Below are 13758 nucleotides of genomic sequence, written 5' to 3' on the forward strand. Positions count from 1 at the left end.
GGACAGCCCCGGCCTTTCTCCATCTCTGCTATGTCCCCAGCATTAGCCAGAGCAAGGTCAGGCCCAGAGCGCCCCTCCCCTAGCTGGGTGGCCTGGAGCTAGACCCCTCACTTCCGTGCCTCAGTGTCTGCTCTTCACCTGTGCAATTCTCACATCCACAGAAAAGGGGTGAAAAGGTGGGCGGGCTAGATGGGGAGGGGCCAGGCGGGATGGCCCAGGTCCTCCCCAGGACAAGCTGACTCAGGGCCCTGGGACAGCCTCTGCCACCAACAGGGCTCCAGGACGCAATGCCTGTGGTCCTGACCTGGGGACAAGCAACGTTAGTGCAGAGTTTTTCCCTGATGTGAAAATTATAAATCAGTCGAATAATGACAGCTAGTGCTTGACTCGCTGCGTTCCCTGTATCTCCAGGAACTGTTCATCTATTTGATTCTCATAACAACCCCGCCAGCTAGTACGGTTACCATCACTTGCTTTGGTTAGAGGGGAAACGGCAGCACAGAGAGAGGGTAAGTGACTTCTCCGGGAGCACACAGCTGGCATTCTCACGGGGCAGGCTGACCTGGGGACTTGTGTTCTCAACTTCAAGGCTAGACAGGCGAGTTAGGCAATTCTCGCTTTTAAAAAAGTGAAACAGAATAGAAAGAAGGGGATGGAAGGCATCTGCGTGCAGGCTCCTGTGTGGTGACGCTTTGTGTTATGTGAACACATGCTTCGGCGTGGCCGAATAAGGCCGAATCGCTGGAGCTGTGACTAGGTTATGTCACATGGCAAAAGCGACTTTGCAGATGTGGTTAAGGTTGTGGACCTGAGATGGAGGAGGTTATCCTGGATTATCCGGATGAGCCTGGTGTCATCACATGGGCTCTCAACAGTGGAAGAAGGAGGCTGAAGAGTTAGTGAGAAAGAGGCAGGAGAGATCTGGAGCACAAGACGGACTGCGCCTGCTGTAAGTGGCTTACAGGAGGAGGGGGGGCCACAAGCCCAGGAATGCGGGCCGGCTCTAGAAGTGGAGAACGGCCCTCAGCTTACAGCCAGCACAGAAACAGGGCCCGCAGTCCTACAGCGTCCAGGAAGTGAATTCGCCAACAGTCTGAGTGAGCGAGACAAGGATGCTCCCCTGGAGCTTCCAGAAGGGCCCGCAGCCCTGCTGACACTGACTGTAGCCTGATGAGAGCTCTGTCGGACTTGGACCCACAGAACTGTCAGATCATAAATCTGTGTTGTTTTAAGCTGCTGAGTTTGTGGCAATTTGTTATGGCAGCAGTAGAAGACTCATACAATTGTGTCCCCAACTGTCTCGTACTTGGGTCTCCATCAGAGCTTAACGCTCTTGACAGAGGTGGCCTGGCAGCAGGCAGGGACAGGGCAGACCATCCCTTGGTCCTCTGGGCACCACCCGGGACCCACCGCCCACTGCTAACCTCACCCCGGCTTCTGCCCCGGCAGGTTCCCAGGGGACAGAGCCTGGGGTCAGGGAGAAGCCTGGCCACAGCGCCTGGTTCAAGCAGGAGCAGTCACAGCCACGGAGACACAGTGAAATCTGCGCGGGGCCCTCCAGGACCTGAGGCTCTCTCTTTCCTGCTGGGCTGCAAGCTGAGCATCTGCAGCTCTGGAGCTGCTCTTCTCAGGCCGAGCCAGTCTGGACAGGGGGGCCAACAGGGTGGGAAGCAGTAAACCAGCACTGATGACACTGTTTCAGCGCCTGATCGAGCCGGGCCTGAAGCAGCTGCACTTAGATCATTAATCACACAAGCCAACAAAACAAGCTGATTTGGTTTTCTGCAGCCAGCAAGCGAAAGAATCCTGGCTGGCACGGAGAGGAGGGCAGGGCACATGCGCTGAGAGTCGGTATAGTGGCCGCCCACCACAGTGCACCACGTGTCTCCAGGGCCACACAGGGAGGCCGTGCCACTGGCCTGCTGGGCATAGCTGCCCAGCACCGCACACAAGATCTCCCGTGAGCTCCCGGTGACACAGAGGTCGTGGACGCAGTTCTCCGTGTGGCCTTGGGCCTCAGCTGGCTCATCACAGTCTCGGGCCCTCAGCAGCCTGCAGAAGGCCAGGGACGGGTACCAGCCCTCCTTGTCGTGTGGGCACAGTGGAGTGGGGCCCATGATGGAGCCCGGAGCCTTCCAGCTGCGTGCAAAGGCCTCCACTTTGGGCAGCAGGGAGCCATCAGGGCCACAGCAGTCATCCCTGGGGCCCCTGTTGAAGTCCACCCCCAGGCCACAGAGGGCACCCCCATAGGTCTTGGGCACCATGATGGATACATGGTGGCACCATCATAGGAGACGAGGAGGCCTGCGTTGTTGTGCAGCATGGCCCCAGAGCCACTGAAGTGCACGTGCATGTGGCTGCCAGCCAGGGGTAAGGGCAGGTAGGCCTGGGTCCCGTCAACTTGGAGACACAGCTGGGGAGTCCACATCAGACCCCCCCGGGGGGTGCCCAGACTCCCTCCATACCGTCAGACCTCTGGTCCCAGCCCCTGCCCAAGCTCACCTGTACCCTCCCAGGAGTGCAGGCCTCCATCACCACTGTTACCCCATGGCCATCCGCCTGGACGTGCTGAGCCCCCGTGGCACTGGCCCTGGGGCCCAGGTACTCACTGTCCACTCAAACAGCCGGTGCCCCTGGGCCGGCCTGACAGGTGGGGCTCAGCACATAGAGGCAGGCCCCCTGGGCGGTGAAGGTGGCCCCATGGAAGGTGTGGTAGTGGGGGTTCCCCGACACCCAGCTGCTGCCCCCTGGGACCCCACAACGCCAGAGCCTGGTGCCCTGGCCCCCATGCCCGGGGTCTGCAGTGAGGCAGCCACCACGCCTCCAGACTTGCACAGCTCGTGACAGCACGGGCTCAGCTCCTGAGCACCCAGGGGCAGCTGCAGAGGGCCAGGGACACGCAAGCCCTGCTGCGGAGCAGGTAGCCGGTCGCACGCGCAGCCCTCGCGACTCGGGCTGTGGCAGGCCATAGGCACCTCCTCCGGGGTCAGCCGGCCCCGCAAACGGCGGCACATGTCTCCCAGTGGCTGTTTTCAGGGCAGGATTGTTCTGGAACAAGCAGAGAGTGAGAGGTAAACACCGAGTGTTGCATCCAAGATGTTCCCTCACACCCCCCACACCCCGAGCCAGATGAGGGCCATGATGCCTTAGAACCCCAGAGCAGCTCTTTCCTCAGAAACCCTGCCCCCATACACACACACACACACACACACACACACACACACACACGCACAGGGTAGGGCTGTGTCCTCTCAGACCCCAGGGCAGGGCCGGATATTTTTGTGCAGTTCACAGCCTGTGCAACTCTACACAGTGCTCTTGGACCGAGTTCCCACCTTCCTTTCCTCTTTACTATCTCTCTCTAGCTCACCGCAGAAGCCAGGACCACACCAGCTGCCCACAGGGATGTCGATAGCTTGACAGGCCCAGGCAAAGGCAGCCAGTGCCTGACAGAGGTCCCGCTGGCTGCAGGTAGCTCCTCAACACAGCTGTCCACGAATGGTCCCACAGGGAGAGTTCAGGTGCAGGCTGCAAAGGGGTCTGTCAGCTCTCAGAGCCGCCCACAGGCCTTGGGGCCTGCATACCTGGCCCTCAGGTGGGCCGGGCAGACAGGTCATTCTGAGCTACAGGGCACCCCTCCTGCCAGCTGGCCTGGAAAGGCCCAGGCTCCAGCTGCGGCATTCCCAGAGGGGTCAAGGCCTCGGGCCCACACAGGCCCCTGGTGACCATGGCCTCGGCTTCTGGTACCACGAGTTCCAGATGCCCATCCTGGATCCGCAGTTCGAGGCCTATGTCCATGGCCAGGAGGCTGGCTGAGCCCCGTGCGTGGACGGCAAGCCCAGCCTCGGGGACGGAGAGGGGCAGAGGAAGCAGATGCTCGGTCACCTGCGGGGATGGGACACAGCACAGGGGTCAGGGGGCCCAGGCCCGGGTTTCGGCTCTGGGGGAGGCTCCAGTGGGAGGCATTTGGGATGGAAATGCGCGTGGCAGGAAGGAGCGGGTGAGGCTCAGGTAAGGCGGGGCACCCTTGACGGGAAAGGGGAAGAGATGGCGGCGTGTTTGCAGCAGAAAACCTGGAAGGGACGCCCAAGGGAGTGGGCGAAGCGGAGGACGAGGGGAGGGCGGGAGCCCTGCGCTCAGCGAGGGGGCAGGAGGAAAGCCAGGAAGCCGTGGTCCCTGAAGTGGGAAGAAGGCGCTCCATGGAGGAGGGAGGGGTCAGGCAGCGTCTAAAGCTCCCGAGGGTCCAGCAGGGTGTGGACTGAGGATGGCCGATTGAACTGGGGGGACCCGGCCAAGAGTGGTTTTGGTGGCCTGAATTTGAAGGGACTGGAGAGAGCTCACAGAGGAGGAAAGGAGGGATGGGAGGCAGCCAGCACACACAGCTCTGGGGCGACCTTGTGCTGTGCAGGGGACCTAAGGAAGGGGGCGATGGCTGGAGGGGACGAGGTCAAGGGAGCTTTTAAGATGGGACAAATCTCAGACTGTCGGGATGTGGTGACAGGATCCAGTAGAAAGGGGCACTGACGGTGTGGACTCAGGTCAGTGGTGCTCAGATCACTGTGCGTGAGAGTCCTGGAAGGGCTGGTAACCAGACACGGGTCCCACCCGGGGTGGTCTGGGCTGGGCCCCAGAACTTCCATTTCAAACAGGTCCCCAGTTGCTGCTGCTGCCGGTCCGCGGCTCTGAGAACGACTGATCCACGTGGAGCAGAGAGAACGGCAAGAAGGCGGGTGAGACCCAGGGACAGTGGCAGGGTGGGGCTTAGCCAGAGCGCAGCCGGCTTCCAGGCGGCAGCCTGCAGGGCAGAGGGGCTCGGGGAGGGTGGGGAGCCCACAGAGGGCTCCCCACCCAGGTTTAAACAGGAAGCGAGACATCGCAGCCAGGGTGGGGTTTGCTCTGGGGGGGGCGGGGGGTGTGAACCGATCCTCAGGGAGAGCGGGCACGAGGGGCACCAGGGAGTAAGATGGCCCTTCAGGTTCACGATCACAGGGATGCAGCCGGCCCGGGGTGCTCGGCTGCCTAGGGGTGAGGGCGAGAGGATGGGGGGTGAAGACAGGGAGGCGCCGGGGGCCTGCACTGAGGGCCAGAGAGGCCTGTGGTCAGGACCAGACCTTGGGGGCTGCGTCTCTCCTGCCTCAGGTGAGTCCCCAAGCGATTCACCACCCACCCACCCTTTGTCCGCCTGTCCATCTTCTCCCTGACGTCTGTCTCTCCACCTCTTCTGTTCATCCCAATGTCATTCTGTCTTTCTGTTTCTCTGTCAATCTGTCCATCTGCCTGTCCACCTGCCCAGCCATCCTATCTTCCTGTTCATCTCTCTGTCCATCTGTCGGATGATCTGTCTTCCTGTCCATCTCTCTGCCTGTCATTCTTTCCACCTGCTTGTCTATGTGCCATCTGAGTCTCTGCCTGCTGGTCTCTGATGGTCTCCATGACCGTCCGTTCCTCTGACTCTGCCTCTCCCCTCATGGGTGCCCCACCTCTGCTCCACCCTCCAGCCCAGCCCAGCCTCGGTCACCATCACGGGTCCGGTTGGGCCTTCAGGTCTCACCACCATGTCCTGGCCATGGACCATCAGCCACAGTAGGGCCTCCGGCATCGGGGCTCCCGGGCCCAGCTTCCCTCCCCGCTGATGCCAGGAAGCAGGGCCAGGACAAAGTGGCAATGCTGGAGCCTCAGCTGCCTTCCCAGGAGTGTGTGCAGGTGGCCCAGGGCACCCAGGCAGCAGGAGGGCCGTGGAGGGGCCTGGCAGCGTGGGAAGGGGTGTGTAGGTGCAACTGCTGAGCCCTCCAGCCACAGCGCACCCGGCCTGCCTGGCCACAGCTGCAGTGGTGGCTACAGGCATGCTGTTCCAGAAAGAGGCACCAAGGGCAGGAACTGGGCTGTGGAGAGAGTGGGGCTGGGGCCTGGCCTCCAGGTCCTGAGAGAGGAGGGACTGGGGGTCTGGACTCCTGGTTCTGAGGATGGAATGGGCTGGACCCCTTGGTCTGAGAGGAGGAAAGTGCTTGGACCCAGGGGCAGGCGGGTCTGGTGGGGCTCCCACCACCTCACCGTTGGGGTACAGCCACTGGGAACCACAAAGGAGTCAGTACGGAAGGCCCAGGACCCCGGGATGCCCATGTTGCTCGTGTCTGCGCAGGACGTCGGGGCTCCTGGAGCCAGAGATGGTGAAGTTGTCCCTCTGCCGGCCGCTACTGAAGCCGTCCTGGGGCGTGATTGAGGACAGGGTCAGCCGGGCCGGCTCCTCACCTCCCCGAGGATGCCGGGCAGCCTCTGCTGGTTCCCCACCCACCTGGGTCTCGACGCCCCCCAGGCCATTGTCGCATCTCCCGCCGCTGGCCACACCCATGGTCCACAGGGTGTCCTTGTAAAGAAACAGTGCCCAGGAGGCGTGGGTGGCCACGGTCAGCACCGCCTGGAAGGTGTTCACCTACGTGGGGGAGCGCAGCCGGAGCGGCTGCGTCCTGGCCTGGCCCGGGGCGCCCATGAGCCCCCTGGCGGCCACTGCCCGCTGGGCTCCACTGCTTCCCAGCTCTCCTGTCTTCCCAGCCCGCGGTCCGGTCGGCCCACCAGAGCCTGTGCGGCCTGCCTCCCTCTTCCCCTCCTCTCCCTGTTTCTATTTCTGTTCTTCTGCCTCCCCCACGCCGCCCCCAACCGTTTATCCTTTTCTTTCTCTTTTTCTGTCTCTCCATCTGGTTGTCTCCTACCCTCGCTCTCTCTCTGTCTTCTCCGTCTCTCTCCTAGTCTGTGTCTCTCCTTCTCTCTCTCTCTCTCTTTCTCTCTGTTTCCCGTCTGTCTCTCCATCTCTCTCCGTCTCCCCCTTGTTTTTGTCCTTCGCTCTCTCCTTCTATCTCTCTCTCCCTCACGGTGTCTCCCACTTACCCAGAACCAGACCCTTCTTCCTTGGGAGCTGGACCATCCTGGGCCCCTCTCCCCCACCTGCTTCCTCGCCTGGGGGCCAAGGGCCCCTAAGAGGGAATTCGGTCCCAGGTGGCCACGAGCAGGGCACTGGGGGCAGGGGACGGGCGTGGGGAAAGGCAGGGGCCAAATCTTCGGCCGGCAGCTCTGCTAGCACTACTGTGGCCCCTGCTCAATGTGGACCCGTCCACCCAGAACGGGGCCGCAAAGACCTGGCCCATCCCTAGGGGGAAATGCCTGGGGGTGAACAGGGCCACAGGCCCCCCTAGGGACACCAGCCATTGGTGCAGACCTTGGGGACCACGGGGGGAAAGAGCTGGGCAGGGCGGTGTCATCAGGTCAGGGATCAGAGAAGGGACAGGGCCCAGGACCCAGAAAGACAGAGGACACAGGTCAAAGGAGGGAGGAGCAGATGTGGACAGGGTCAGTCAGGAGGAGGGGAGGCCCAGGGACCCACAGTCCGGAGTCAGGGCTCACAAAGGCCGTCCTGTGTGTGACCCCAAAGAGCGTGAAGGGCTCCAGCAGCTGCAGCCCCTCGGAGAAGCCGTCATCCTCTGCAGGGAGGGTCTCATCCACGTGCTCCAGCCCGTGGAGGTACAGGAGTGAGGCTGGGGACACCAAGACCACTGAGGCTCCCCAGCCCCATCATGCTGGGGCTGTGTCCTCTCAAACTCCCCAGGGAGAGGTCATGTCCCCTCAGTCCCCAAGAGCAGGGGGTCTCCACGGTTCTCTGGGGTGAGGCTGCATACCCCCAGACTCCTAGGGCCCTCCCTGCCTGCCCCAATGGCCCTGTCCCCTCACCGGGCTATGGGGCATGTCCAGCCTCACCTCTGAGCCCCTCGTTCCAGGTCGCTTCGTTCTGCAGGGCTGAAAGGAGGGGTGTGAGCTAAAGGCTGGGGTCCGTCCTCCACAGCTGACTCTCTTCCAGACCCCCGATCCCACTCACACACCAGCAGTAGCCAGCACATCCCCATGGTGGCCCCGTGTGCTGCTGTCTACACTGGTTTATACCTGGGGCTAAGTTGGGGCTGGGGGCCTGTAATCAGCTCCACTAGCCCATTGTTCAGGGATGCAGGGGCCTGGGAAGCTCCCCAGGATCCTGGTTCTCAGCCGGTCTGGCTGAGGCCTGTGGAGGAGCATGGGGCGAGCAGGGAGAGAGGAGACAGGCTCCTCCAGGGCTTTCCCAGTGGGCAGGGCGACCACAGGCAGCCAGGGCCGGGGCGGAGCTCCCCACCCCGTTAGCAGGCCTGAGCATGCGTCATGCACCCCACAGATGGGGACCCTGGAGCTCTGCTGCTGCTGGAGAGCCCACGAGGCAGACAGTCTCTCCTTCCGGGGCCCGTTCTCTCCAGCAGCCTCCTGCGGCCCGAGCCAGCATGTGCGAAGCAGGTGGTCAGGATGCGCACCTGGGGAGATCCAGGGGCTGCAGGCCGGCCGAGGGGCCGAGAGGGGCCTCTGCAGAGAACAGTGGGGGAGGCTATGGTAGGAGCTCATGGCTGGGCATTTGGGAGCATGACAGGGGCACATCCCGGCAAGAGAGAGATTCGTCTGGAGTGATGCAGACAGTGCCCCATGGACATCGTGGGGGCCGCCCTGGGAGAGGACATGCAGAGTTAGGCAGTGGGGACTCCATCTTCAAAGTGCGGGTCCCCAAGGCACTGCTCTCGTTCCCTAAACCCAAGCCAGCCTTTCATATGGTCAACTAGGTGGGACAGAGTGGCGCTGGGCCAGCCATGGTTTGACGTGCAGGCCCCTCTCCCTCCGGCGTGAGTGAGGGGCCCCTCACCCTCCCCGACTCAGGCATCCTTGGTTAGGGCCTCCCATGTCCATCCCAGAACAACCCCAGCATCTGGAGACACAGGCTTCCTGGGGGCCCAGGGAACCCCCGAGGGGCAGTGTCCAAGCCCAGTCAGCTGAGAGGGGCTGGCAGTGGGGGGCTCAGTACCCTCCCCTGAAGTGTTCTGTCACAGCCCACTCAGATGGGCCACCATGCGCAGATTCACAGCCCCTTTCCCTGGTTTGTATGAGGACCCAACAGGCGTTTCCAAAAATGTGTCCACAGGCCGCTGGTACGGAGACCCTGGGAATGTATAGGGGGGCAACGAAGGAGCACTCGTCATTATTTTACTGGTGGTTGTCTATCTAATATCTTCTATTTATATTGAAAAAGATATGCCACTGCCATACGAAACCCATAGTTTCATTAATTTTACTGTTCAAATCAAGGCTAAGATCAAAAATAGAGAAAGATACAGGGCCGGCCCGGTGGCATAGTGGTTAAGTTCGCACACTCCGTTTGGCTGCCTGGGGTTCACTGGTTTGGATCCCAGATAAGGACCTACACACTGCTCATCAAGTTGTGCTGTGGTGACATCCCACATATAAAATAGAGGAAGATGGGGACAGATGTTAGCTCAGGGCCACTCTTCCTCAGCAAAAAAGAAAAGGGAAAAACAGGGAAGGGAAAGAGATGATGTGAATAAAACAATAACCCAAGCGCTACCGGTGGTATTTGTTCCAGCCCCATGAGGACAGGAACGTTGTCTGTTTGGTCTCCAGCTGTGTCTCCAGTGCTTAGAACAGTGCTGCCTGGCACCTAATAATTGCTTGCTCAATAAATATCAGTAGAATGAAGGAGTCAGTAGTAGAAATTAGGAAAGCCACACTTTAACGTCCGAATGTAGGGAAACGCTGAGGGAACACACGAACCTCTCCATGGTGCCCAGCATGAAGGAAGCGCTCAAATTGGTGTGCTTATCCTCATAAAAATCATTAGGATTTAGAGGTGCAACAAATAGGTATTCTGGCCAAATGTTAAAATCAAGATATGCCCCAACAAGTGGTTCTGGGAAAACTGGACAGCCACATGTAAAAGAATGAAAATTGACCATTCTTTTTCACCATTCACAAAAATAAACTCAAAATGGGTCCAAGACCTAAAGATATGACCTGAAACCATAAGGCTTCTAGAAGAAAACATAGGCAGTACACTCTTTGACATCAGTATTAAAAGGATCTTTTTGGACACCATGTCTTCTCAGACAAGGGAAACAATAGAAATAATAAACAAATGTGACTTCATCAGACTAAAGAGCTTCTTCAAGGCAAAGGAAAACAGGATTGAAACAAAAAAACAGCCCACTAACTGGGAGAAAATATTTGCTAGTCATATATCTGACAAAGGGTTAATTTCCATAATATATAAAGAACTCACACAGCTCAACAACAAAAAATCAAACAACCTGGCCAAAAAATGGGCAAGAGACATGAACAGACATTTCTCCAAAGAAGATATACGGATGGCCAATAGACACATGAAAAGATGCTCACCATCACTCATCATCAGGGAAATGCAAATCAAAACTCACTAAGATATCACCTTACACCCATTAGAATGGCAAAAATAACCAAAACAAAAAGTAACAAATGTTGGAGAGGTTGTGGAGAAAAAGGAACCCTCATACACTGCTGGTGGGAATGCAAACTGGTGCAGCCACTATGGAAAACAGTATGGAGATTCCTCAAAAAATTAAAAATAGAAATACCATACGACCCAGCTATCCCACTACTGGGTATCTATCCAAAGAGCTTGAAGTCAGCAATTCCAAAAGTCCCATGCACCCCAATGTTTATTGCAGCATTATTCACAATAGCCAAGACATGGAAGCAACCTAAGTGCCCATCAACAGACGAATGGATAAAGAAGATGTGGTATATACACACAATGGAATACTACTCAGCCATAAAAAAGAACAAAATCGTCCCATTTGCAACAACATGGGTGGACCTTGAGGGAATTATGTTAAGTGAAATGAGCCAGTTAGAGAAGGACAATCTCTGTATGATTCCACTCATATGAGGAATTTAAATATGTGGACAAAGAGAACAGGTTAGTGGATACCAGGGGAAAGGCGGGGTGGGGGGTGGGCACAAAGGGTGAAGGGGTGCACCTACAACACGACTGACAGACAATAACATACAACTGAAATTTCACAAGATTGTCACCTATCATAATCTCAATAAAAATTAAAAGAAAAAAATCAAGATATGCCCAAAGCTGATTGTCATCTTAGAATGAACTTCTGAGAGATAAAAACAACCCTGAAAATGTATTAAAAATTTATGACTGTCACAATTTTATCATCCCCAATTAGAGCAGGCAAATCTCTCAGGCTGAACACTCTCACGAGGGGTCATTTTGTGCTCCCGCCATCTGTAGCCTCCTGTGGCAGTTCTGAAACACGGCCCCAAAGCCCATCGACAGGCCGAGAGGTGGGGTCTGTGTCTGTCGCTTCTCCTTGGGCAGGTTTGGGACTGTTCAACCGATAGAGTCAAGCAGAAGTGAGGCTGTGGTGGATGAGGCCGCGTTTGCTGGGATGCTCACTCTGAGCCTCTAGGAGGAAGTCCAAATGTCCTGAGGCAGCCACGCCTGGAGGAAGCGCAAGCCATTGGACAGACAAGGAGCCGGTGGTCCCAGCTGAGCCCAGCCTTGGGGCCACTCCAGCCCGGGCGCCAGGCGCGGGAGTAGAGAAGGCTCCCAGTGCAGCCCCTGTCCACCGAGTCACCCCATCTTTTAGGTCTTCTGGCGGAGGGCTGGACATCAGGAGCAGAGACAAGCTGTCCGTGCTGCTCCCCACCCATCGGAGCTGCAGACCCCACGAGCTCTCCCCACCGCTGAGCGGGGTGGTCTCTGTGCAGCGAGAACCGAAACAGCCGCTCCCCAAATAACCACGGGCCTCAAATAGCACGGCTCTTTCTGCAGAAACTAGAACCCATTTCCCTACTTACCACTATTTGAAAGTTCGCAATAATTCTTTCTGAACATAAAATCAATGGCTGTCACAGTCACTGTCCATCCCGGCCACGTTTTACTTGTGGAATAAACACCGTAGGAGGGTTCCCGGCCGTTCCTCCTGCAACGCGACTGGGCGGCCGCCAGCCGGAGACCACGCCAAGCTTTCCGCTCCAAGTGGCGTCCAGAGGGCTTTCTATCTTTGAAAGTGAGTGTCCGGATAGAAGAAGCACCAACCATAAACGCAGAGCCTGCTCGTGTCCTGATGTGGTTACATTTTTCAGAGAAGACGGGCCAAGTGCTTCTGGCTCGGAGCCGCACAGCGATGACACGGAAGAACGAGGTTTGATACTCGGTCTCTCTGGAGACTAAGATCTTGGCAGGACATCAAAGCAACCCCAGGAGTGTTATTATTATTTTTCTAATATCTGTGTGGCTCCTTTGGGTGGGTGGCAAGGTTGGTGGGAGCAGGAGGAGAAACTGAGGCTCCCAGACCCCTAGCAACAAACAAAGGGAACTGGTGGATGGCTGCTGGGTGAATCACAGTGTCCACCGCCCCCCCCCCCGCCCCCTTCTTCAAAAGAGCAGTAATGCTGGCATTATCCAGGGTGGCCCCAGGGGTGACATTTTCCCAGGAGACCACCTATCGGCTTTTAATGTCCAAATTCCGCCAGGTCCCCTAGAGTAGGGCTGCATCCCCTCAGATGCCCCAGGGTGGGGCCATGCCCTCTTCAGTCCCCCCAGGGCAGTTCATATCTGCTCAGATCGGCCCTCTCCCCTCACACGGTGAGCTGTGTCCCCTCAGACCCTCCGGGACATGGTCCTATCTGCTCAGAAACCCCAGGGTGTGCCATGTGCTCTTGGAGCCCCTGAACTTCATAAAACGCATGTACGGTACATATTTCAGCCAACAGTTATGAAGAAAAACTTATAGTCACATCCCCGTCACTCAGAACACTTCTAACAAAGCAAGGCATGAGTCAAGCCTGCAGTTAGATCTCGGGGGGATGGCTAGGACAGCGCAGCCACGCGCAGGCCTTTGGAAAAACTGCGTGGCGCCCTGCAAACGAGACGTGGGGCAGGGTGCTCCTGACTCAGACGAGGCCAAGGAAGGGATCAACTGTGCTAAGGGTGCCATGTCCAGGGACGGTGGTGGGCGCCTTTCCCAAACAGATAGTCAGAGGCGCTGTCCTATGTCTGTTTATGTTTTAGGAAATCGCCTGGGGGCTTGTGGTTGGTGGGCGACACATTACAACTTTTATCACAGGAACGCAGGGGAAAGGGGCACCCAGGGAGCGTTTTCCCGAAGACCATCTGGTTTTCAGCAACACGTGGTGGAGGCTGGACAGGAAACACCTGCGTTTCTCCCAGTTTAGGGGCAGCAGCGCCCCCTGGTGGCCATCGGAGCCCCCACAAGATCTGAGGATGCTCTGGGAAAGAGTGGGGCCCAAATGGAGGCAGAGGTGGGGGTCTCAGGCTGTGCTCACAGGGCCTGGGGCCACTGTCTCCATCCCACAGGGCCTTGTTTCCTGTGTTGGCCCAAGGTGGGTGTCTTTTCTTCTCACTGCCCATCTATGTCCATTTTTTCTGGCAACAGTACCACATTTCCCTTTGGGGAACCCCCCAAAGTCATGTGGTCTTTGAGGGTCTCACCACCCCTCTCCACAAACTCCAGGCATCAGGTGCATGGTGATTTGATGAGACAGGAGCACATGACCCAAATCTGTCCAAGGAGAGCTAGGCCTGGGACTTCTTTTGCCGTAGCTATTGAGAAAGAAGCATTCCCTTTTCACTGGGGCTGCTAAATGGTCCATGGCGTATATGCCTAGGGTGTGGGGAAGGGGACATCTCTGTCTCTGGTTGTAGGAGAGGCTGCTTGGAATTGCAGCTGACACAGCGAAAAGTAGATTTGAAAGAGGAAATGAGGCACAGTCCTGATGAAAAATATTTGAGCAGCTGGATCCAGCAGTACCTGAAGCCGATATTCCAGGGCATTTCCAGTTAAGTGAACCAATTAAAACCTCTTCTCTTAAGCCAGTGGGAATCGA

This window comes from Equus quagga, chromosome 13 (assembly GCF_021613505.1).
Source record: "Equus quagga isolate Etosha38 chromosome 13, UCLA_HA_Equagga_1.0, whole genome shotgun sequence".
NCBI classification, from domain to species: domain Eukaryota; kingdom Metazoa; phylum Chordata; class Mammalia; order Perissodactyla; family Equidae; genus Equus; species Equus quagga.